We start from the raw sequence: 24522 nt of genomic DNA, 5'->3' as shown, positions 1-24522 counted from the left end.
CACACACACACACACACACACACGCAACCTTTTGTTCAGAGTGTTTGTGAGCTGCGACATCTGTATTATATCCTCTACCCCTAGGCTCAGGGAACATTACAGACGTTGGTGTCAAAAAAATTGTAAGAGCCTGAGGTCAAGGAGGACTGGGGTGAAGCAGCATCTCCTAAACATAACAGGACATTGCCCTCATGAATCCACAGCAGCTGTGCAAGACCAAGACAGCCAACCTTCCAGCATGGGTTTGGAAGGAGCACATTTGACCCATTCACCGCTAAGGAGCTACTTACCGTTGATGCTGCCAGAGGAAGGAGCATAGGCTTTTTTCAAGGGATATGTTTTCTGGTAGGTTGGCTATACCCCACACCCATGAGTATATGGCTATATGGGTATATGGATATACGAGTATACAGGTATATGGGTATATGAGCATGTGGGTATATGGGTATATGAGTATATGGGTATATGGGTATGAGTATATGGCTATATGGCTGTATGGGTATATGATTAGAGCTAATTGGACTTGGTGGGTTATACAAAAAAGGACATAAAGTTGAGACAGGCTGGGGTAGAACCCAGGAGAAATTGGAGGGGAGAAATGGGGAATTAAACAGATCAAAATAATATATTGTATGCATGTATAAATGTATAAAATTATATCTATCTATCTCTATCTATCTATCTATCTATCTATCTATCTATCTATCTATCTATACCAAAAAACCTAAGTAATGTTTGTTCAGTGACTGCATGAGAACCTGTGTGAAGGTATGCATCTCCTCTGTCTCCACCAGGTCTCTAGGACAATAGTGGCATCACTTGAATTAACAGAGGAAGACAGTCAATCTCAGAACAGAAAATAATTCATCTTTGTTCAAGGAGGTAGAGATTGCAGGATATGTTCTAGATGAAGTCCTTGGCCCTTTATCCAGGAAGAGACTCCTTCTTAAAACTTTGTCTGGCATCCTGCCTGTGAGTGCCCTGATACACAGCTTCTGCTACCCTGGTTCCCAGCCAAGCTGCAAGATGGAGGTGGAGCCCACAGGACTTTCAAGTCTTCCCTGGTGGAACTCCTGGGCTCTGGGCTGTCCCACAGGACTCTAGGTCCTATCCTGGGTACATACCCCAGGCTTCTGAGCCCTGAGCACGGACCCGTGTCCTCCTGGCAAGGGGTCTTGCCTGAAGAGCTGCTCTCTCCAGGCATGGAGAACTGGAAACCAATCACGCATTCCTTTCCTATCTAAGTAAGCTGAGCCCCTGCTATGGTTGGGCTGCGTGGGAGACGGTGACAACAACTCACAGCCATTGAAAAGTTAAAAACCCTGGTAATTCTTACGTGAGGTCTCAGGGCCTGTTTAAACAGCAGCTTTACACATGTGAAGAAAAGATCTCAGGGGAGAAAAGCAACAGACTTCTATTTTTCCATCTGCTTTCCCCCATGTCCCGGAAGTTATTCTCTATCCTCAATGTGTCTGGCACACAATGGCTACTTTGGCCTCTCTGCTTCTTAATCTCCCCTAGTTACTCCTAATCTTTAAAGGCCAATATTGTTCTCATCTTCCTTTGTGTTGACACTTCGATTTCTATCACTCTGAATTACCTATTAACGTTTCCCCCACTATAGCGTAATATGCAGGATGTCAGTCATCTTCACAGCATGCCAGGCATGAATCCGAGGTGGGAGATATTTGTTTGTATGTTCATAATCCACTTAGGCCTTAATTACAATGAGTCAATAAGAGAGAAATATGAATACATTAGTCTTGTGGCTGGCGTCTTCGCCATCTGTTCCATGTCGGCTTGCCTGTTGAAACGGAGACATTATTCTCGTTTACTGCCGCTCCCCTGCCTTCTGAAAGAATCCAAAACAAGTTATCTGGAACCTTATGAATAAATATCCGGCTCATTCCGTCCCAATTCCTTCTCCTGAGCCACAAAACAACAAAATCATTGGGCTGGTTTTTTTTTTCCAAGAGACACAATTTATCACTTGCTCAGATGTGAGCAAGCTTTAAGCTCAACAGCATTTCAGGAGTGAGTTAAAGATGACATGAGCTTTTCAGAGGGATCTTTGATACATCCTACAAAGAAACCCAACTGCTTCTAACAGAAAACCAGGTAGAGTAACAGAGGTCTCCAGGGTTTATCTAAATTGCCCAAAGGAAGCTTTTAGTGACTAGCTGAACATTGGCCTCCCCACAGCAATTGCTGCATCCTGTGGACCTCCCTTCCAGGACTAACTTGATGGATGCTGAAGCGGGAAGATCCAGGGAAATGGCTCAGTGGTTAAAAGCGCTTGATGCCTGGCGACTCTGAGTTCGGTTCCCGGGACTTACAAGGTTGGAAGAGAGAACCAATGCCCACAAGTTCTCCTCTATGCTTGTATGTGTGTGCTCCCTCTCTCTATATGAATAAAAAGATTATGATAAACAGTATGACTAAAATCATAGAATTGACCTTCATGTTCGAATCTCCCTACACTCCCTGACACTTGCTTACAGGGTTGTGATTTGAGATTAAAAACAGATTCAGACAAGGCAGCCCAGTTGGGGAGCGGGGAGAGAAGGGGATGGGGGTTAGGGAGGGACTGTGTGAAGGGGAACTGGGGGCTTCAATGTAAAAGATGTAAAACAAACAAACAAACAAACAAACAAACGGGAAAAACAGATTCAGGTTGCTCCCTTCCCAGGACCCAGAGCAGTACTTTCAAACTGCTTCATCAGCGGCAGCCCCTCCCCTGATCCTGGCTTCCCCCGGCTCATCCTCACCCTGTTGAAACAACTCATGAACGCTGCACTGCCTGAATCTCTAATAGCAGGTTAAGTTAAATACACATGTGAGGCATAGTGGACACAAGGAGAGTGGGGTTCAACAAGCTGAGGAAAGTGCTGCTCTCCCTTCCGGATCCTTTTCTTCCACAGTAACTGGGCTCCCTCAGTGGCATCAGCTTCTGGAATGTTCCTTCCACAGTCCCCATGCCATCTTTCAACTCCTACTCTCCTACCCGCTTCTGTCATTCTGCCCTAGGACTTACTCTGAAATGTAAGCTCAGCAAAACAAGAATCCTATCCTTCCTTGGGTACTCGGCTTTGGGTCATCATCAGTGATCTCTCAAAGCCTGTGTGTTGAAGACTTTCCCAACTTTTGCACTATGAAGAGATGTTGGAATCTTTAGGAAGTAAGGACTACTGGGTGGGAAGTTGCTATATCATTGGGCGGCATGTTCTTGAGGGGAAGGGTAGAACTCTGACCTCTCCTTCTTCTCTTTGCTTCCCAGCTATTAGGAAGTGAGCAACTTTCTCCACCACATGTCAATCTCTTCCACCAGGAACAGGACAGTGTAGCTTCACTAAAGGCCTCAAAGCAGCAGACCAAACTGACCAAGCACTGAAACTTCTCAAACTGGAACAGGCCCCCGATCCTAGCACAACTGACTCGACGATAGAACTACCGTTCAGGCCATAGAACTCAACATGTAACAGCACCGCCTGCCACCACAAAAACAAAGACCTAATCCATCAAAGTCCAGAGTTCTGGGAAAGTCCCTCAATGGACTAAACTTGCTTTTTTGGCTTCTGTAGTTCCTCTTCTGACTAAATGTTCTTGTTAACTGAAGTATGTCGACCCAGAATAAGGTCTTTGTGCTCAAAAGTTCATCCCAAGAAAGGCACGGGGCTACACTGGAATCTTGAACATCCAGTGTAGTTGAAACCTGGCTAGTAGGACATTCTATTGGCTTAAACCCATGTCTGAGTAGTCTCCTCTGGTGAATACGCCACGACAAAACTGAAAGTCAAAAGAAACTTTTACTGTTTTTAAGTTGGTTGGCTCCCAAGTATTTGTTCCAGTAATAAAAGGCTAACATGTCCAACCCTTTCCAGATGGTACTCACCCCTTAGCCCGAGGAGCCCACTCATGCATTGCACTGAAACATGACTCTTGCCTTGATAAGCCAAGGGAAAACACTTCTGTCCAACACCTGAAATAAAATTTTAAAAACTTAATTTTTAAAAAAAATTTGTTTTTTTAAATTTTTTTGAGATACAGTCTTTTTATATAGCTCTGCCCAGTCTGGAATTCACTATGTAGACCAGGCTGTCCTGTAACTCACAGAGATCTGCCTGCCTCTAGCTCCCAAGTGCTAGCACTAAAGATATATGCCACTCTGTCCCAATATAACCTTTTTAAAAATCAAATAGAAATAAATGAGGCTGAGATATTGCCTGTTGATAGACATATGTATCAGAACGATCTTTTAGGAAGTTGGTTTATGAAGCTCTGTCAAGTACTCACAGATGTACTTCTTCTTTTTTTTTTTTTTGATGTAAAAACATGAGGCAGTTTAATGGCAGAGCTCCGGGTCGAAACGTATCTCACGCAGGAGACAGTGGTTTCGACCACGAGGCTTGGAAGCTAGGGGTTTTTATAGAAAAGGGGCTGGGGCTGGGGCTGGGGGAGGAATTGGCGCGGTTTCACATGATTGGTTCATTCAAACATCAGCAGCCTGTTAACATTTAACTTAGGCCAGAAAGACAGGAGATAGGGAGGCGCTGGGCCAGTCTGGCATGTCATTCTCTTTATCTCTCTTTATCTTTATGGCCAAGCAGCTTCAGGAATGTCTTAACAACCCTGCCTAGGCATGTCCTGGCCTGTTCTGCTATGTTCTCAGCCCCAGGTTTCAAAGCTCACAAACAACTCTTTGGGCTATTTGACATTAATTACATGAATCACAGGTCTCAAGTTTTATTTTCTTTCATTCCCCTCTTCTTCTACTAAGTAATTCTAATCTTCGAATTTTAGAAGTCTATATCTCTATGTGGAGAATAGAAATCATAACATGGGTCAAAGGTTAAGGACAAAAACAGAATAAGAAGGGATAGTAAACAGAACTAGGCAGGGACCCTTCTAGTGAGGCTTGAGGGTCTGGGCATGATGTAGGTGTACATAGATCAGATCTCTGGTGGAACTGGTGAGATGTCTTTTGTGGTACCCGGCTCGTTCGCTGTAGCCAATTGTGACCAGCCTTCTTTCTGTACCACCTGCAAGCCTTTTAACTTAGCATACAGATTATTATTACAGCAACATGTAGGTTTAAACACATGATTTAAGACAGTGATGGGCATGGGGAAGGAGCACCAAGTCTGCACCAGTCTCTTTTAGAATCACAGATGTACTTCTAAGGTAGTGAAATGGTGGGAAAATACCAGGTGGTGACTGGCAATAAATCAGCAAATGAGCTGGGCAGTACACCTTTAATCCCAGCACTCAGGAGGCAGAGACAGGTGGATTTCTGATTTCAAGGCCAGACTAGTCTATCAAGAGAGTTCCAGGACAGCCAGGGCTACACAGAGAAACCCTGTCTTTAGGAAAAGAATCAGCAAATGGTTAGATTGTGACACATAAGGAGCCTTGCAGACATTGCAAGGCATGCTCAGAAATGCACCTTCTGGCCAGAAAAATGCTTAGGATAGGCTCTTGAGTGTCACCTGTATCAGTGTATAAATCCTATCACCCTACATCTAAACACATAAGTGTAACATAATATTCTACTAGAAGCCAAGGTAGACCTGACCTGATGAGCTCCCATCACCTGAGATGGTAAGGACAAAACTTTATCCCCAAACCACAATCTTGACAGAATCCAACGACCTTAGTAACTATTTTAGTTACCGAAGTAGAATACGGTAGAGAAGACTAATTACTGATCTGTTGGTCTGCTCAGTGATTTGCTTAAAGCCCCGATTGTTCCTCTTGTTGTTAAGCATGACTTCACCTTACTACCTGGAACAGACTGACCCGGAGAAATAGCTAAAACAATAAGTCGTTGCTCATAGCAACCCAACCACAAAGCTTACCCCCTATTAACTGTAGCACATACCTTTGAAAAACAAGAACCCCCACAATAGCTGTCATGTATGCTTCTGGAAAAAGTCCCATTTGCTTGCTTGTTCATCCCACTTTGTAGTTTTAGAATATAAAATGAGATCAAAACTGGGCCAAATCTTTCAGGAGCTGTCCTGGCTCTGGTCCACCAGTGACATTTCCTCTCCTCCACTCTTATTGGTGTCCAGACAGATTCCCACAATATTACACTCATCTTGGTAACTTGAACAGATATTCTTATTTCTCTCCAAAGAGGGGGGACCTTGTGTGCAGTCTGGGGTGTTCTGGAATATGGGTTATACAGTCCGAATCTCCGAGCCTCTGCGGTTACTAAGACTCATACATGCTGTGCTCTGAGTGCAGCCCAAGTGATCTTTCCAAAAATGCAAATCTAATCATCTTTTCCTATTGTCTCATAAACATCCCGGAGGCATTGTGTTTGCATCCCCTGACTTTCTCTCCTGTCACATATCGGCACTGCAGCCAGCCCATGGTCCTTCCATGAGTTCCTTGAGTGGGTACAGCTTTTAGATCAGACACACACTTGTGTGCTCTTCCTTTTATTAATCTCTATCATTTCTTCAACCCCCAGGGTTCCCATGTTTTATCTCTTTGATATTCTCAGTTCTCTCCATTGTGTACCACAATACACGTCTCTGCAAAGCTCTTACTCAGGATTGGCAAGATGGTTCAGTCGCTAAAGATACTTGATACCAAGTCTGATAACCTCAATATGACCCTCGGGACCTGCCTGGTAGAAGGAGAAAGCCTAATCCCATGTGTTATCCTTAAACAGCATATGTGGGTCATGGCATATACATAGGTACACACACACACACACACACACACACACACACACACACTGTCTTAGTTATGGTTTTACAGCTGTGAACAGACACCATAACAAAGGCAACTCTTACAAGGACAATATTTAATTGGGCCTGGCTTACAGGTTCAGAGGTTCAGTTCATTATCATCAAGGTGGGAGCATGGCAGCATCCAGGCAGACATGGAACTAGAGGAGCTGAGAGTTCTACATCTACATCCAAGGCAGACAGGATAAGACTATCTCACACATGGCTAAGAGGAGAGTCTCAAGCCCACCCCCACAATGGCACACTTCATCCAAGCCCACACCTACTCCAAAAGGCCACACCTCCAAATAGTGCCCTCCCTGGGCCAAGAATATTCAAAACACTACACACACATAATAAATAAATAAATAAATAAATAAATAAATAAATAAACAAATGTTAAAAATAAAGTCATTGGAGCTGGAAATTGGAACTCAGTAATTAAAAACACTTACTGCAATTGCAGAGTACCCAGGTTCACTTCCCAGCACCTACAGGGCAGCTCACAGGCACCTGTAACTCCATTCCAGGAGATCCACTGCCCTCTTCTGACCTTCATGGGCTCCTGCATGCATGTAATGCACATACCTACATGCTGTCACACACACACACACACACACACACACACACACACACATAAATTAAGTAAATTATTTAAAAATAAAGCTCTTATCCAATTTAGGTTTAAGTGTCTTTCTGACAGGCATGGTATGAGATAGATGCTTGGACAATATTAGTGTCTGTTCTCCATTTTGGCTCTCATTTAGGTCTGTATCAAGCTAGCGCTTCCTGAGGGAATGCTTGTAATCTTGCCAGCTATTTCCCACAATGCAACAATAATTTAAAATTCAAGTTGATAAAGCAGTTGGAAAATGTTAGCTAAAATGACTCAGTTGCCCAAAGCCCAGTTGCATAAGGTTGCATTGTTGTATTGGTTTTCGGGTCTGCCAGAACAAATTCCCATAAACCTAGATGGCCAAAATAAATTATTCTCTTATAGTTCCAGAGGCCAGAAACCCAGTCCGTGTCCCACTGTGTCAGCAGGGCACACATCCTCTGATGTCTATAAGAGATGGTCCTTTTTTACCTCTTTCTAACATCTGGAGACCGCTGACAGTGTTTAGTGTTCTTCAGCTTGAAGACATGGTACTACAATCTACTCAATATCTATGTTTAAATTTATCTCTTCTAAAGATACCAGTCTTGGGACTGGAGAGATGGCTCAGCAGTTAAAAGTACTGGCTCTCTTCCAGAGGACGTAGGTTCAATTCCAAGCAGTGACATAGTAACTCATCACTATCTGTAACCCCGGTTCCAGGGGATCCAATGCCCTCTTCTGGCCTCCTCAGGCACCAGGCACACACATATGATACACAGACATACATGAAGGCAAAACATTAATAGACATAAAATAACAATGATGATAATGATAGCAACAACAATAAAAGACACTAATCTTAGGCTGAGGGTTCATCCTATCTAGCCTGACACTATTTTACCCTAATTATGTAAAGTTTTTATTTCCAAAATACAGTAATGTTTTGAAGTTCACAGTAATAGCAATTCTGGAGGGATGCTATGGCACAAAGTACAACTGTCCATTGCTCACCGTGGAATGTGCTTAATGTCTAGGCTTTTAAAGAAGCGCACACATGTAAACATGTGAACACACACACAGAGTCCAATGCCAAGCAGGAAGAGCAACACTGAAAGCATCTCACTCAATACCTGGCCTCAAATTATACTGTAGAGCTGTAGTAACACTTGTAACCAGCATTGAACTCACACAAAAACAGACATGTAGACCAAAGGGATAGAACAGAAGTCTCTGGGCTGGAGAGATGACTCAGCAGTTAAGAGCACTGACTGCTCTTCCAGAGGTCCTGAGTTCAATTCCCAGCAACCGCATGGTGGTTCACAACCATCTGTAATGGGATCTGATGCCGTCTTCTGGTGTGTCTGAAGAGAGCAATGGTGTACCCATGTACATGAAAGAAAGAAAGAAAGAAAGAAAGAAAGAAAGAAAGAAAGAAAGAAAGAAATTGTTTAAAAAAATAAAGAAGTCCCAGATATAAACCCACACAGCCACAGTTACCTAATTTTTGACAAAGGTCAAAATATACATTAGAGGACAAATAGCCTTTCAGTTGATGGTACTAAGGACTTTGGTGATCCAACTGTGAAAGAATGAAGCTGGATCCCTATCTTTTACCAAACAGTAATTCAAAATGGATCAATGACCTTAAAGTAAGACCTGAAGTTCTGAAAGTGTTTGAGGAAAGAAACCCTTTCAAGATATAAAAGACATTCTGGAAAAGACTCCAAAGCCTAAGGAAATAATGCAAAGGATCAATCAGTGGATCATATGATATTAACAAGCTTCAGGATCAATCAATGGATTATATGATATTAACAAGCTTCAGGATCAATCAATGGATTATATGATATTAACAAGCTTCAGGATCAATCAATGGATTATATGATATTAACAAGCTTCAGGGTCAATCAATGGATTATATGATATTAACAAGCTTCTGCACAGCAAAAGAAATAATTCCGTATGCTGCACGTGCACACACATGAATGATAAGAACACAGGAGGGGAATGTGTTAGGAACAGGAACCAGGAGCAGGGGAAGGAGGAGGGAGGAGAGGTGATGGAGGGTGGTGGAGAGTGAATATGGACCAAGGACATGCTATACTGAGAAAAAAATTTACTATGTAGCCCATCACTTTGTACATTGAGTATAAATTAAAAAAAATAACATGTTCAAACTAAAACCGTTATCTTCTGTGACTAGAATAACCAATATCACATTCTCTGTACTTCAATATTTTTTTCTTGCAGCTTTGAATGTAATATTTTAACATTTGTATCCAATAGTTTATATCTCAACGGTGAAGAAGTTTTACTTTTAACAAATTCCAGTGGTTAAGGGCCATCCTATTTGCAGCACAAAAGAGAAAGTTCTGGCTAGAGGTGGTGCTGAGGTTGTGACACAATTAAACAAGTCCCCAGAGACTTACTCAAGCAGCCTGATTTGAGTCACCTGCAATTCTGCCCTGTGCTGAGGGCTCTGGATCCTGCCATGCCTCTGACCCATTGGAACCTCCAGCAAATGTTTCTTCTTGGCAGAATGTCCATGTTGGACTGCTGGTACTAATGGATGAGTATACTGTTTCTTTCTATTCATCAAAGTGATTCTTTGGGATAAACAAGGTTTAGGCACACAATGGTCAGTTGCAAATTTCAGATTCTATGTAAAGCCCTGGTTTGTAGGGAAAGTTTCAAAAATTTACCAGGGCAACCTGAAATAAAAATACTATTTTTGAGCAGAGTTTTGTAGTCCTAAAACTTAAAATTGTTGATAATTGTTTATGGTGAAGGGATTAGAAGACACAGTTGTTTACCTTTCAGTATGCCTTCTTCTCTATTGTTGAGACTCTTTGCACACACACACACACACACACATATACAAAGCAAAAGACATGTACTTCTGTTTTTAATTTATCTTGTTTTTATTTATGTGTATGTGTGTGTGTGTGTGTGTGTGTGTGTGTGTGTGTGTGTGTGTGCATGTGCATACAGGCACCAGGAGCTGGAGAAATAGGGAGTAGTAAGCCACATTACATGGCTACTGGGAATGAAACCTGGGTCCTTTGCAAGAGCAGGAAGTGCTCTTAAGCCCAGTACCATCCCCAGCCTGAAGCATGCTTCTTTTGTAGAACTTGATCGCTATTTATGAAAGATGGGGAGAAGATCAGGATTCTACAACCCTTTCAAAGGCATATCCCCAGTGACCTGAACATCACCTAGTAAATAGTATGTATAGCTACATATAAACATACTACATATATGTGATTAAATTATATATGTATATATGTATATGTGCATGTGTTATTTACATAGGTACTTAGATTATAGATAGATGGATGATTGATAAGTATATGATAGGCAGATATATGGAGATAATAGAAAAATAGATAAATAATAGAAAATAACACAAATGTGCTAAGATGCCAGTTTCTAGAAACTATGGGCAAATAGCACATAGTAATAGTTCCTTGTACTACTGCTGCAACTTTTTATTAAAAAGAGGTTTCTAGTGATCTCAAAGCTTTTCCCCATCTTTTTAAGAGATTATAAAAGTGGCTTCCTCAATCTGCAAAACAGAAATAAATAAAACACCTGTCTCTGGCCCTGTTGTAATTAAACCATATAATGCAGGTAAAGGACTCACCATGTTACAAGATTAAAAAATCTATACTGGTCAGGCTGTAAATTATTGAACGTAGAATCCGCTAGCTAGTTTAAGTAGGAAGACATCTATTAAAGATCATAAAGAACTCAGAGACGTTCAGAGAGTGGCAAAGGCATGCAGCAAAATCTATGCTCACAAACAAAAGCAAGCTGTGCCAACTAAAGAGGCTTGCAAAGTAGCGGCTGTCTATCTCTGCTTGGCTACTGTGGCTAGGCGGCCCCTCTCATCCCCTCCCCTCCCCTGCAGCCTCCTTCCAGAGTCCTCATGTCAAAAGCAAGGTTCCACATGAGTTCATTTCAGAAGGGAAGCTTAAAGTGCCCCTCATACCCAGGCAGAGGATAGACCATGGCAAGCCATGCTAGGTGAGGGTGGAGAGACTCTACAGTTTCAACAGTCATAGGTCAGTCTCCAAGCTGCTTCTCATGTTTAATTTCCAAACAGCAAAATCCCTACTGGATATAAAACAAATGTCTTCTGTAGAGACAAAAACTGTCCCTGTCTCCCTACAGTGGGAAGCACGGGGTCACAGGAGTCCCTATGTCCATGCCTGTGTCGGGTGGATGTATTCCTCTTCTGGATTAGTCATAACTTATCTTCACATCTTGAAATCTGTGGTCTAAATTAAAATCTAATCAAAACCACCACATAAAAAAATGTGGGGGTGGGAGTGGGAGGAAAGGAGAGCAGAGAGAGGGGAGAAATACACACCCGGCAGATGGAAGCAGCAGATGAATGTACCCGCGGAATGTCTACTGGCCAAGTGTTAAGACAATACATCGACAGAGGCAAGGTCAAAGCTAAACAGTAACAGCATAGATTTTCTAGAACATAACAGTGCATCAGAAACATGACAAAATGCTCCAGTTATGGTCAACTTTGGCTGAGTATTTAACTGTGGTTACCGTTCTGAATGGCACTGGTTGCCTGAGTTGCTCTTGTGGTCACCCTAGCTCTGGGTTAATGTCACTAAATTACTCAGTTGTCACTGTCCAAAGCAAAGGAATGACAAGGGCTTCTTCAGCTGGCAGGGTTGTCATCTCTGAAGCCCTGAGCTGCCTTTCTCCAGCTGTAGCAGACTCATGTAAAAGCCCCGGGTCTTGAAAGCCCCTAGATCACGATGATGAAATTTCACCAAAGCAATCGCACAAATGGAAGCACCATGAACTGCTTGTAAGTGCTCCCTGCATATTTCCCAAAGCCGATTCATGGCTGTTATCGTGATTTACAGTCCTCCATCCCTAACGTCTTATACTTGCAGCATCCCATACTCAGCTGCCAAAATGTGTCCTTAAATCTTACAAGCATAAAGCTTGAGACAGTACAATCCATTTGATTAGTAAGAGTGGGAGGATGTGTTGGATATTTTGGTTCCTTCCACCATATTCTGTTCCTCATCTGTTCCCTGACCTTTAAAACGTCTGGGTCATAAATGCTGGTAGGGTTCCGTGTGACTTTGCAGTGTTGTTTTCTCTCTTTCTCATGAAGGTTTGAGTATCCACATGGAAGCAGGGCAATGTGACCCTGCAGCAAAGATTGGAGAGAGAGCGAGCACCTGATACATTGGGGCTTGGTAGAGACTGGGGAGGCAGGTGGGGGGAGGTCTGCATAAAACAGGAGCAGAAGACAGGCTGAAGCCCCCCCCCCATACCATTTGCTCTTGCATTCTTCTCCCTAGTTAACTTTTAATTCTACCCCCCCAAATAACTCATTGCCAACACTATCATTTTTGGATGTCCTTTCCTTTGTTTGTTGGGGGAGGGGGTCCCTGTTTCCTAATCTCAAGTTTTCCACTTATTGTGTATGTTTCTAGCCAATTTTGGAGCAAACTCTCCAAAGCCTCCCTGAGGAAGTGTGCATATGAGGTTGACTCTGAGGATTTTATGAAGCTGAAACAGAATTTTATCACCAAATTGTTGATAATTAGGATGGGGGCCAGATCTCCAGGTTGGAAGCTCTGTCTACGGAATGTTGAAAGCAATGGTCTGTTGTCTCCTGCCTCCATTGTGGTTGTTACAAACTAAAATAACATTTTTTTTAAAAAAAACTGTCTCATCCTTTCTTTGGTTGGGGCCTGTTCCTCAGCCCTTGCCCTTTCCCAGAATCTTAGAATTTGCTCATGGTAGATATTTTTCTGTATTTACTGTGCTGTGTAAACTGACAATGGTAATAAAGATACCTGGAGCTTTCTCTAGGATTCCCCTCTGTGCTATTTGTTTAAGTCTCTATCTTTATGCTGGGAGCTTGAGAAAACTGCACAGCGATCCCCAATTGCACAATACAGACAGCGTCACTGCACAGCTCGCCCCAGTTGTCCATGCACTTTACAGAGAGGCACCAAAAGTCTAGGTGACTTCTTCCACTGTCAAGACAAAGATGTAACCGTGGTCAGATTTTCCCTTCTGCCCAAGCAAACACAACCGAAAGAAACAAAAAGCAAAGACGACTCTGGGAGGATGGTGTTTAGACCTTCAGCGTGGGGAGCACGAGGCAGCAATTCCTGAGCACAGGGACAAATGAGAGATGTGTTACCCATGGTCCATCTTGCAGGGATTAGCAGAGTTTGCCGTGTACACACTCAACACTAGAAAGCTATATTCATACCAGCTAGAATCACAGTAAGTATCCAAGTATGTTCAAGACCTTTATGTCAAAAAATGGAAAGAGAAAGACATAAATAGTGAGAGGGTGCATCCTGTTTATTGATTGGAAGGCTTAGTATAACCAGGAAAACAATTCCTTAAAAACTGCTCTTCCGGAGGTCCTAAGTTCAAATCCCAGCAACCACATGGTGGCTCACAACCATCTGTAATGAGATCAGATGCCCTCTTCTGGTACGTCTGAAGACAGCTATAGTGTACTTACATAAAATAAATAAATAAATCTTCAAAAAAAATAATGCATAGAGTCAATGCAATTCTAATTTAAAATCTAAGCAGAGTGTTGGGTTTTTTTCTTTTGCAGAAATGAACAAACTGTTTCTAAAAGTTATATGAGCTACAAAGAAGCTAAAGTGTTCAGAACAATCTTATAAAAGAACAAAGATGGAAGACAAATTCTTTGATCTTAAACCTTCTACTAGTCATCTGATAATGAGAAAGAAATAAACATGTTTGTCAAAGAGGCAGGTAGGTATATTGACTATGTAGCCATATGTGAGTTTTGGTGTTAATTCTTTTAATACTTGGCATGAACTCTCTTTAAGCTATTCCTGTAGGTTGTTGTTGTTGTTGTTGTTGTTGTTGATGATGATGTTGTTATTGTTATGACAGGATCTTGCTACATAGCTCAGGCTAGCCTTGAATTCCTGATCCACCTGATCCACCTGCCTCCTGAGTCCTGGGATCAAAGGTGTGTGAAACCCGATCCAGGTCATAGGAGAAAATCTTAATGGCCCTTTGTAGACAGATATTTAAAAGACAGTCCACAAGGTATAAGGTATAACATAGAAGGTAGAAGGTATAAAGCTTTGGTAAAAGCTTGACCTCATACAAATGAAAGAGACTTCGGTCTTCAATTTTTATCCTATTTATTTATTTTGTGTGTGGAGATACCAACTTTCAGGAATTGAGTCTCACAGTAGATTTGGGAACTCAGTGGACTCAAACTCGGGTCGTCAAGCATGGCCGCGAAAGCCTTTACACACTGTGTCATCTCACTGAGCCAAGGCTTTTTGGTTCTCAAAAGACATTGGTAAGAAAATAAAAAGCAAGCTTCAGACAGAAATAATATTTTTAGAGCCCATATTTGATGAGGATTTGTATCTAGAATATATCAGGAATACTGAAACTCTATACAAGACACTCAAACAACAACAACAACAACAAAGCAAAATACTTGAACAAGTGCTTCACAAAATAAGATGGTGAATAAGTGCCTGAAAGTATATTTAGCATTATTAGTCACTAGGATAGTCAGTATACACTAGGAGTGGTGGCGTATCTGTAATTCCAGTGCTCAAGTGTTTTGAGATAGGAAAAAATTAGGAATTTGAGGCTATCCTGGGCTATATAGCAAGATCCTGTCATAACAAATGACAGAAAAACAAATAAAAATACCAGTAGGAATACTTTAAAATGCTAAGAGTAATCATACCAAATGTTAGGGGAATTGCTTATTGTAAGCCAGGGCCTGACTTGGCTTCCTCAAAACTTAAGCCTTTGGCCGAGTTATTTCACCAAGTTTTCTTCTTCATTAACTTTAAACATAAATTGATAGTGACCAACATGAGTCACTTGGATGTTCCCCTTCTCTAGACAGGGATTCTTTAGACTCCGGTCTGGGTGGTAGACATGACTACTGGCATGCTGGGATAGCACTGTCCCATATGCAACCTAGATATTCACTCCTGTCTTTTGTGGAATCTGTTGTGCCAGATGAAGAGCTTCTTCCCCATAAAGGGAGGGACGGAGACAAGGCTGAGCTGGCAGAGTGGATTAGGAGACAGAGAGTTAGTTACCTGTGTACTCCTAGGGAGTTTGATGTCAGGGGTTTTTTGGTTTTGACTGGTTGGTTGGTTGGTCCTGTTTCCATTGCAGATCTGTGGGAATGGCTCTGTTGGTAAACTATTTACTTTGAAAGCATAAGGACCAGAATTCAGTTTCCAGAATCCATGTTAAAAAAAAACAAAACAAAACAAAACAAAAAACAAAAAACAAAACAAAAAAAAAAAAAAAAAAAAGGGAGGCAAGGGTGGGGAGATAGCTCAGCAGTTAAGAACACTGACTGCTCTTCCAGAGGTTCTGAGGTTCAATTCCTAGCAACCACATGGTGACTCATGACCATCTGTCATGGGATCTGATATCCTCTTCTGGTGTGTCTGAAGACAGCTACCGTGTACTCATATACATAATGTAAATACATCTAAAAAGACAAAACAAAAAATGACAACAACAACAAAATAGGAATAGTGTTGTGTGCTTGTAAAGGCAGAGACAGGTGGATCCTGATGCTCACTGACCAGTCAGCATATCGTACTGGGAAAGTTCCAGGTTCAATGAGAGGCCCTGACTTAAATACAAAAAAAAAAAAAAAAAAAAGAGGGGTAGAATGGAAAGCAATAAGCACACACACGGTTGACAAGGATGTCCTCTGGCTTCCACATACATGTTAACTCATATACACACACACTCCACAAACATGAAAGCACACACTCACACAATTGCAAGTGATTCCAGCCTGCTCACCTCTGCACCCTGCTTTCCTCTGTCACTTAGGCCTTTCTAGCAAATCACTCACCTTCTGGAAGGTCTCTGTGGCTACCACTGTCAGGCACCCGCACATCAACTGCTCCCTTGTTCCCTGATCACTGAGCGTGGGTTATATTTCAGAGAGTCAGGTGCTCAGCCTCAGGTACTGTCTCCTACTGTTGAGTTGTAAACAGAAGTCTGCCAGACACACCTTGAAACTTGCTTATTTCCCCAATAAGAATATAAGTAGTGAGTCGGGGTATAGCTCCCTTGGTAGAGCACTTACTGAGCATGCTCAGGGCTGGGTTTGCTCTCCAGCACTGCATACACTGGACATGGTAGTGCATGCCTGAAATCCCAGTTCTTAGGCAGTACAGACACAAGAATCGTAAGGACATGCTTGGCGGTTCATGACTGGCTTAGAATACATGAGACACTGGCTTAGAATTCATGAGACCCTGTCTCAAAAAAAGAAGACTGTCACAAAGCTTCCCTTTAATTATTGCTTTTCTAATGCAAATAATATATGGTACAGAGACCCACTTGTGACCATAAGACATATAGAAATCACTAATGCAGTGATTCTCGACCTCCCTACTTCTTACCCTTTAACATAGTTCCTCATGTTGTGCTGAACCCCAGCCAGAACATCATTTTGTTGCTACCTCATAACTATAATTTTGCTACTGTTATCTGACATGAGGCCCTTGTAAAAGGGCTCTTTGATCCACCAAGGGGTCGAGACCCACAGGTTGAGAACCACTGCACTAACGTATGGCAAGGACTTCTGAGTAGAAAAACAACTTCGTGCACATCTGAACCAAGGCCAGCAATCATGTTCTACTGCAACCAAAAGCAAGGCAGTGCATACTGAGGCTTTGGCTAGTTGCATTACTTGCAGCTAAAGATTGATGAATTCTTCCTTCTGCATGCACTGAAACTGTTCCCAACTCCCCCTCCCCTCCCCTCCCCTCCCCTCCCTTCCCCTCCTCTCTTCTTTCCTCTTCCTCTCTGCTTCTCACCTACCATGACAGACTCTGCACAGGCTCTTGCTGCCATGGGATATGGCTCCATCATGGGTCTAGAGTCTATGAAGCCAGAGACTCTGGGGTCAAGACTTCAGAAACTGTGAACCAAGATAAACAAGCCCTCTAAACTGGTTATGTCAGGTCTCCTGAGATAGCGATGAGAAAACTCAGATAATACCCCAGATTAAATAGAGTGAGCCTGTGTTCCAAAAGAAAGACAACCACAGAGAGAAATCCGAAGCAATGGAAGCGAACTCTGCAGTTTCCGGTGCAATTGCAAAGGCATGACATCAGTGACCTACTACTTCTTCCAACCAAACCTCTGTCCGTGACACTTCCTTCACCTCCCACAGCCGTTTCAATAGTTGGAGAGCAAAGCTTCAGTATAGATGCCTGTTGAGGACAATCTTGTGTTCAGGCCTTAATGTCTAGGCTGTCCTCAGACTCACGGGCTAGACTCAGAGTCAGACACCCAAGCTCAGCATTCTGGACATGTGCCCTGCCCCACAGCCAGGCTTGCTCTCTTCTATTACCAGCTTTGAAAATGGCACCGGACTCTTTCTTCCCGTGCTGTTTCCCCTGCTCTTCTATGTGAGATCCTTCCAGTAGGAATTTGAAAGAAGAGGACATAAATATGTGCTATATCTGCCACATTTAACTGGCAGTCCTTCGATTGTCTCCCTGTTTCTAGCCTTGGCTAATCCCCTTTAATTGTACAGAATGTTTGTAAAATGCACACCTTACCATGGTGCTCCTCACCTTTTTCTTCTTTTTTTAAATTAGGTATTTTCTTCATTTACATTTCCAATGCTATCCCAAAAGTCCTCCCATGCCCTCCCCTCCTCTCTCCTCCCCCTCCCCTTCTTGGCCCTGGCGTTCCCCTGTACTTAGGCATATAAAGTTTGCAAGACCAATGGGCCTCTCTTTCCACTGATGGCCGACTAGGCCATCTTCTGATACATATGCAGCTAGAGACATGAGTTCCAGGGGTACTGGTTAGTTCATATTGTTGTTCCACCTATAGGATTGCAGATCCCTTTAGCTCTTTGGGTACTTTCTCTAGCTCCTCCATTGGGGGCCCTGTGATCCATCCAATAGCTGACTGTGAGCATCCACTTCTGTGTTTGCTAGGCCCAAGAATAGCCTCACAAGAGACAGCTATATCAGGGTCCTTTCAGCAAAATCTTGCTAGTGTATGCAATGGTGTCAGCGTTTGGAGGCTGATTATGGGATGGATCCCTGGGTATGGCAGTCTCTAGATGGTCCATCCTTTCGTCTCAGCGCTCCTCACCTTAAACGTGATGTTGTTACATAAGGGAAACAGTGAGGACTTGAAAGAGATCAATTAATTCTCCGTGGAAGGGATGCCCTCAAGGAAGGAGTAGCCTGTTACCTCACTGCTCACCACCTCTATATGAACTCTCTGATGCAAAGGGCACCAAAGCTAATATTTGTGAACTGTAGTTCTGTGTATCTTGCAAGTGAAAAGAGAATTAAGAAGTACTGTTTGAGGTTGGAGAGATGGCTCGTAGACCTGAGTTCAGACTCCTAGCATCCATATAAAAGCTAGCCGTGGAGACATGGATCTCTGACTCCAGAAACAGGCACAGGCTAGAACAGAGATAGATGGGTCCCAGGAGCTTGCTAGCCAGACAGCTTGGACCAAACAGGGTTCAGTAAGAGACTACGTCTCAAAAAAATAAGATGGAGAAGTTATTGAGGGAGACATCCTGACATCAACCTCTGGCCTCCCACACATCTGCATAGGCACAAACACACACATATACACACACTCCCCCTACACACATACATACCAAATGTGTGTACATCCTTGGAGAGGGAGAGAGCTGTGGAGGGGGGAGAGGTAGAAGGGGGAGAATGTCGAAAAAAGTCAATGCCGCGCATGTTGCATAAGATGGAGGGGTTGGGTTTTTTTTGTTTTGGCTAGGGAGGATGCTGATCTACCCTGTATGTAATGTGTCCCACCTGTCACCTTCAGTTTATCAGGCTTTTCTTTTTAAAGATTTATTTATTTTATGTATAGGAGTATACTGTAGCTGTACAGATGGTTGTGAGCCTTCACGTGGTTGGTGGAAATTGAATTTTTAGGACCTCTGCTTGCTCTGGTCAACTCCGCTAACTCAGTCCCTGCTCTCTCCGGCCCAAAGATTTATTATTTTGTATAAGTACACTGTAGCTGTCTTCAGACTCACCAGACAAGGGCTTTAGATCTCATTACAGATGGTTGTGAGCCACCCTGTGGTTGCTGGGATTTGAACTCAGGACCTTTGGAAGAGCGGTCAGTGTTCTTACCCGCTGAGCCATCTCCCCAGGCCCGATTAGGCATTTCTGGATAAAGTTCATGCCCCTTCCTAGAACAATGTGCATCTGTTATGGATGGGGTTGTATTTTAGATAAGGTGTTATAATAAAAATACCATTAGACCTGTTCTTTGTACAGTAAACCATTCTCACTATTCCAGAGGCTGACTTCAGAGGTCAGCATGCCAATGTTGCCAGCTTCCTTTTTTCTTCAATATATATGAGTGTTTTCCTTTCACTTACGTCTGTCCACCATGTGTATGCCGTGCCTACAGAAGCCAGAAGAGGGTGATGGATCCCCTAGAAGTAGAATTGCAGATGTTTGTGAGTTGCTCTGTGGGTGCCAGAAACAAAACCCAAGTCCTCTGGAAGAGCAGCCAATGCTCTTTTCTACTGAGTCATTGCTGCAGCTCATGGTGAGACTCTTAGTGTGGTCCTCTTCCTCCATTGCAGATAGTTGCCTCTCCAGTGTGTCCCCTTAGGAAAGAGAGACCTGAAGCAAGGGTCTTTTCACTCCTTGCAAGAACACGAGTCTCATTGGGGCCTCACCCTTTTGCATCTAAATCTACTTCCCAAAGTCTCATCTCCAAACACATCCTACTGGAGTGTGTAGAACCCCAATATATGAATGATGGGGGTTAGCTGCACATCAACGTTAGTCAGAGAGAGAAAAGGCTGCCTCACTCAAGACAATTGAAGAGACATTCTAACTTCAGAGTTCGCCAGGAGGTTGGTGAAGGCTCTTGTATCCATTCCCAGCTCCATTTCTCCCCTTACTCATCCACGTTCCTTCTCTGTCTCCTGGGATGAGGGCTGATCCTCGGGGACCCTTTAACAAGTGTACAGGTTGCTAGATTCCTTATCATCTGTCCCCTGGAGTAGCCATATGGCTAGCAATGCTGAGCACCACCTTGCAATTTACAAGATGCTTTCGACAGCTGTTTTCATTATCTTCTTTAATCTTCACAAACAACATTGGTAGCTTTCTGCTTTCAGGAAAAGAAAACCGAGGATTAGAGAGGATGTTTGCCCAGAGCTATCCAGCTTATTAGGTGGAGAGCTGTGTAATTATGAAAGTATCTCTTGCATTCAAAGAGACTGGAACTTTTGCTGAACCTCACAGCCAGAGTTAATAATACTTTGAGGTCACTTAAGACTGCCAGCCTACTGTGTATTCTGTTTAACTTGCCCTTATCAAAACAACAACCAAGGATTCTTGCCTGGATCTTCCCATGCAATCAACTTTATAACCTAAGCTAAAGGTTGCATGTTGAGGGGTATCCACCACAGAAGACTACTCACACATAGGTTTAAGCCAATAGAAAGTCCTTATTAGCTGGCTAGAGACTACACTGTGTATCCCAGTTGGGGAGCCTAAAGTCTTTCTGAGCACAAAGACCATATCCAAGTTTGACATACTTCAGTTAACAAGAACAGTTACCCAGAAGAAGAACTAGAGAAGCCAAAACCAAAGGTTAGTACATTTAGGGACTGTCCCAGAACTATGGAATTTGATGGATTAGGCCTTTGTTCTTGTCTTGGCAGGTTGTGCTGTCTACATGCTGAATGTTTTGATCTGAATAATACTCCCTCCCGTCATGACTTCAGCTGTGCTAAGGTCTGGGAGCCCCTTACAAGGTATAGCAGTATTTTCAATTTATATACTTTTCTATGCTCCTGACCCATGAGTAATGTTTGTTTGTATGTTGTGATAGTCATTTGCTGAAAACAGGAACTAGGACAACAGCAACCTTAAAAAAAAAAAAAAAGAATATCCTCTAGCAGGGAATGATGGCACACACCTTTAATCACAGCACACAGGAGGCAGAAGCAGGCAGATCTTTGAGTAAAAGGCTACCTTGGTCTACAGAGCGAGTTCCCAGACAGCCAGAGATACACAGAGAAACCCTGCCTCAGAGAGAGAGAGAGAGAGAGAGAGAGAGAGAGAGAGAGAGAGAGAGAGACAGAGACAGAGAGAGATAGAGACAGAGACAGAGACAGACAGAGAGAATCCTTTATACATGTTGGATGCAACCTATGAATATTGCTTGAAAGCATTAAATTGCTAGTTATCTGAGTCAGTTGAGGTCAATTGGAGACAATGACGTCACCTCTTGTAAAACTATTCAAGATTCTTGTAAAGCCTTTCTTGTTCCTTCTCTATGGGATGCTTCTGTACTGTTCAATAAAAGAGAGGGCAAAGCCCTGTATTAGAGACACACATGGGCACAGAGACAGAGACACAGGGACAGATTCATAAGATAGCATTCAGGCAGCCACAGATTTAGACTCATACAACAGACAGAAAGGGACCCTGGAAGACACAGAGGGGCAGAAGTAGGGAATTCAAATCTGGAATTACCCTTGGTTAATGACACCAAGGAGAAGGGCTTTTTAATTTATTTTCCTTAATGTGACACCAGAGCATCACTGATAAATCTGTTAGAAACAAGACTGCAGCTTGGTCTGCATTCAGATGTCAGGAGGCAGAGTTCTCTGAACAAAACAGAATAGAATCGCGCAACAGGCCCATGCCAAACTCCAGGTCAGAGAATCTGGTCCCCAGAGCTTGGTCCCCTGTGTCTTTCCTTTCTCTAACAAGCTACGCTGTCAATCCTGAAAGCATACCCGTTTGGATGTCAATATGCCCACAAGTTCCACTCCATGGCCAGCAGTGCTCCAAACAATAAAGAGACCAGTGGAATCTCGAAATGTTGGCTTCCCTAATGAGTTTTCAGGTTTTTCTCTCTGGGAGAGTAACAGGCAAAGCCGCTGTAATTCTTTCCAAGCAATAGGGCACACGGGGCACAGAGATGTCAATAGTCTCCTTAGCAACCATCTGAAATCGAGTTGCTCTCAGATGAAATCCTGATCTCTATTCATGCGGCAGATCACATGGGGTCAGGTACTGTTTATGTCTCTGGCAGAAATCACCAGGCACAGGGATTTTAATTGCATCCTTATGATCTGAAGAAGAAGGAAAAAAAAAAAAGAGGGGGGGAGAGGGGGAAAGTGAGACATAAATAGGAGAAATGAGAGCAATCCCTAATGAGCAGGAAGGGAACATAAAACATTTAGCTAGCTTCTTTGAAGCCTGTACTTTCTTATCATGTGCTTCAGAAATCACACACACACACACACACACACACACACACACACACACACACCCCCTTTAGGGCTTCAGATGCTGGCTGCTCTTCGTTATAATTCGCAACTGGGAAACCAAGCTCATTATGTGGATGTTGATTTGGTTTTCGGGGGACTTCTCAGCCAACACAGCCATTTGACAATTGCAGGTTTGCTGCCCTCAGCATTGCTTCTGAATAGTCTGGACTCAGAAAGACTGGTAATACTGAGCAATCCTGGAAGCAAACAGAAATGAAGGGCTGTAAATCAATGCTCGCCCTTTTTATTAAAAGAGCCTCCCTGGGAGAGCAGGTGGCGCCTGGCCGCATAACCAACTGCAGAGTCCTCGACAGATGGGGGGGTGGGGGAGTCTAGATGATGTTTTCTGAACATTATCTCATTTATTAACCTCACAAATATTTATTATATGTTTGTGATATTTACTCGTGTCAGGCACTCATTAGGGCTTAAAAGCACTGGTACACAGTGGTATAATTCATTAATAAAATTTCTCTACCAATAAATAGTCTGACTATGTTGTTGAATCACATGGGCATTTATAAGATTAAGGAGGTTACTGGTAGAATAGCACCCCTTCCTCATATGCAAGAAGAGTGATACTCTTTCCAATGGTCAATAAAGGAACTGTTTTATAAAACCAACAAAGTATCATGTCTGACAAATCAAAAATTTCCTTCAGCTTTTGAAAAGAGTTGTTTTGGAAATCTGCCTTCTGGGAGAGGAAACATTTTGACATTTTAAAGCAATAGGTTGGGTTGGGGAGATGTCTCGGTGGGTAAGCAAGGAGACCTGTGTTTGGATCCTTGGCACCCATTTAAAAATAGAGCGTGTCCGCGTGTGCCTGTAACCCCAGTGATAGGCAGGTGGAGACCTTGGAATCCCCAGAGCACACCAGACAGCCAGCTTAGGTGGGCAAAACAGCAAGCTTCTGGCACTGCACACTCATGGGCATGCATCTCTCTCTCTCTCTCTCTCTCTCTCTCTCTCTCTCTCTCTCTCTCTCACACACACACACACACACACACACACACACACACACACACACACACACACACACGCTAATGAAAGTTTTAACTTTTCCTTTACTGCTAAATGAAGTTCTCAACAGAGACAGGTATCCAGAGATAACTAGCCTCACCGACTAAGAGTGAGGTTGGTCATTTAACAGTAACAGGCTGGATTCTGTCTTCCCTCTTGCTTTGGCCTCCCGCTTTTTTTTTTTTTCTTTTCTTTTCATTTTCTCTCTTCCTGCCCACGGGCCTATTAGTGGAACTTAAAAGATTAAAAGATTCTAGCTCCATGGCTGCTGGCAAACGGCAGTGAGTTTTGACTTAATCTTCCTAACTGGACCTCTGGCACTTTTCCCAGCTTGCCCCGAGGGTTACTGTGGGAGACATAACTGGAAAGAGGCACAGTCGATGCTTCACATGCTGTCATTAGAGCTCACTGCTTCTAAAACTGTGTGGAAATTCCCAGTGACTCCTGGAGTCAAGTCAGAGAGGTGCAGAAGCAGCACGGAGTGAATATGCCGCAGGCTGGCAGCGGCAGGGCAGGTGTCTGAGAAAGGCGAATGTTCTCCTAACTGCAGTTTTAAGTCAATAGGCTGAGATAATGTTTCCAACTCTAGCATCTTTCTTCCTGTTCTGAGTTGCAGGGTACTGTTGGCATTTAGTCTAGGCTCCGCCCCACAGTTACCTGGAAACAGCCAGTGCCTGACTTACTATACAAGGGGCTGCTTGGCCCCTCCTCCCTCTCTTGCTCTCTTGCCCCCCCCCCCAATTCCCTTCCCCTCTTCCCATGTGCTTATAGCTGGGCCCTAGCCCCCCCCTCTCTCTCTGCCT

At 43.1% G+C, this 24522-nt stretch overlaps 1 long non-coding RNA gene across 1 annotated transcript; it reads right to left on the bottom strand.

Annotated features, from left to right (window-relative positions):
* Positions 1-1331: 1331 nt before the first annotated feature.
* On the bottom strand, positions 1332-22219 carry Gm36477. The gene is made up of 3 exons (XR_383602.1): positions 22163-22219; positions 3893-3979; positions 1332-1852 (listed from the first exon to the last, which is right to left on the bottom strand). It is a non-coding gene; the product is annotated as a predicted gene, 36477 (long non-coding RNA).
* Positions 22220-24522: the final 2303 nt, after the last annotated feature.

This window comes from Mus musculus, chromosome 14 (assembly GCF_000001635.26).
Source record: "Mus musculus strain C57BL/6J chromosome 14, GRCm38.p6 C57BL/6J".
In the NCBI taxonomy this organism is placed as follows: domain Eukaryota; kingdom Metazoa; phylum Chordata; class Mammalia; order Rodentia; family Muridae; genus Mus; species Mus musculus.
The sequence above is the reverse complement of the archived record's forward strand: the minus strand, read 5'-3'. Positions and strand labels throughout refer to the sequence as shown.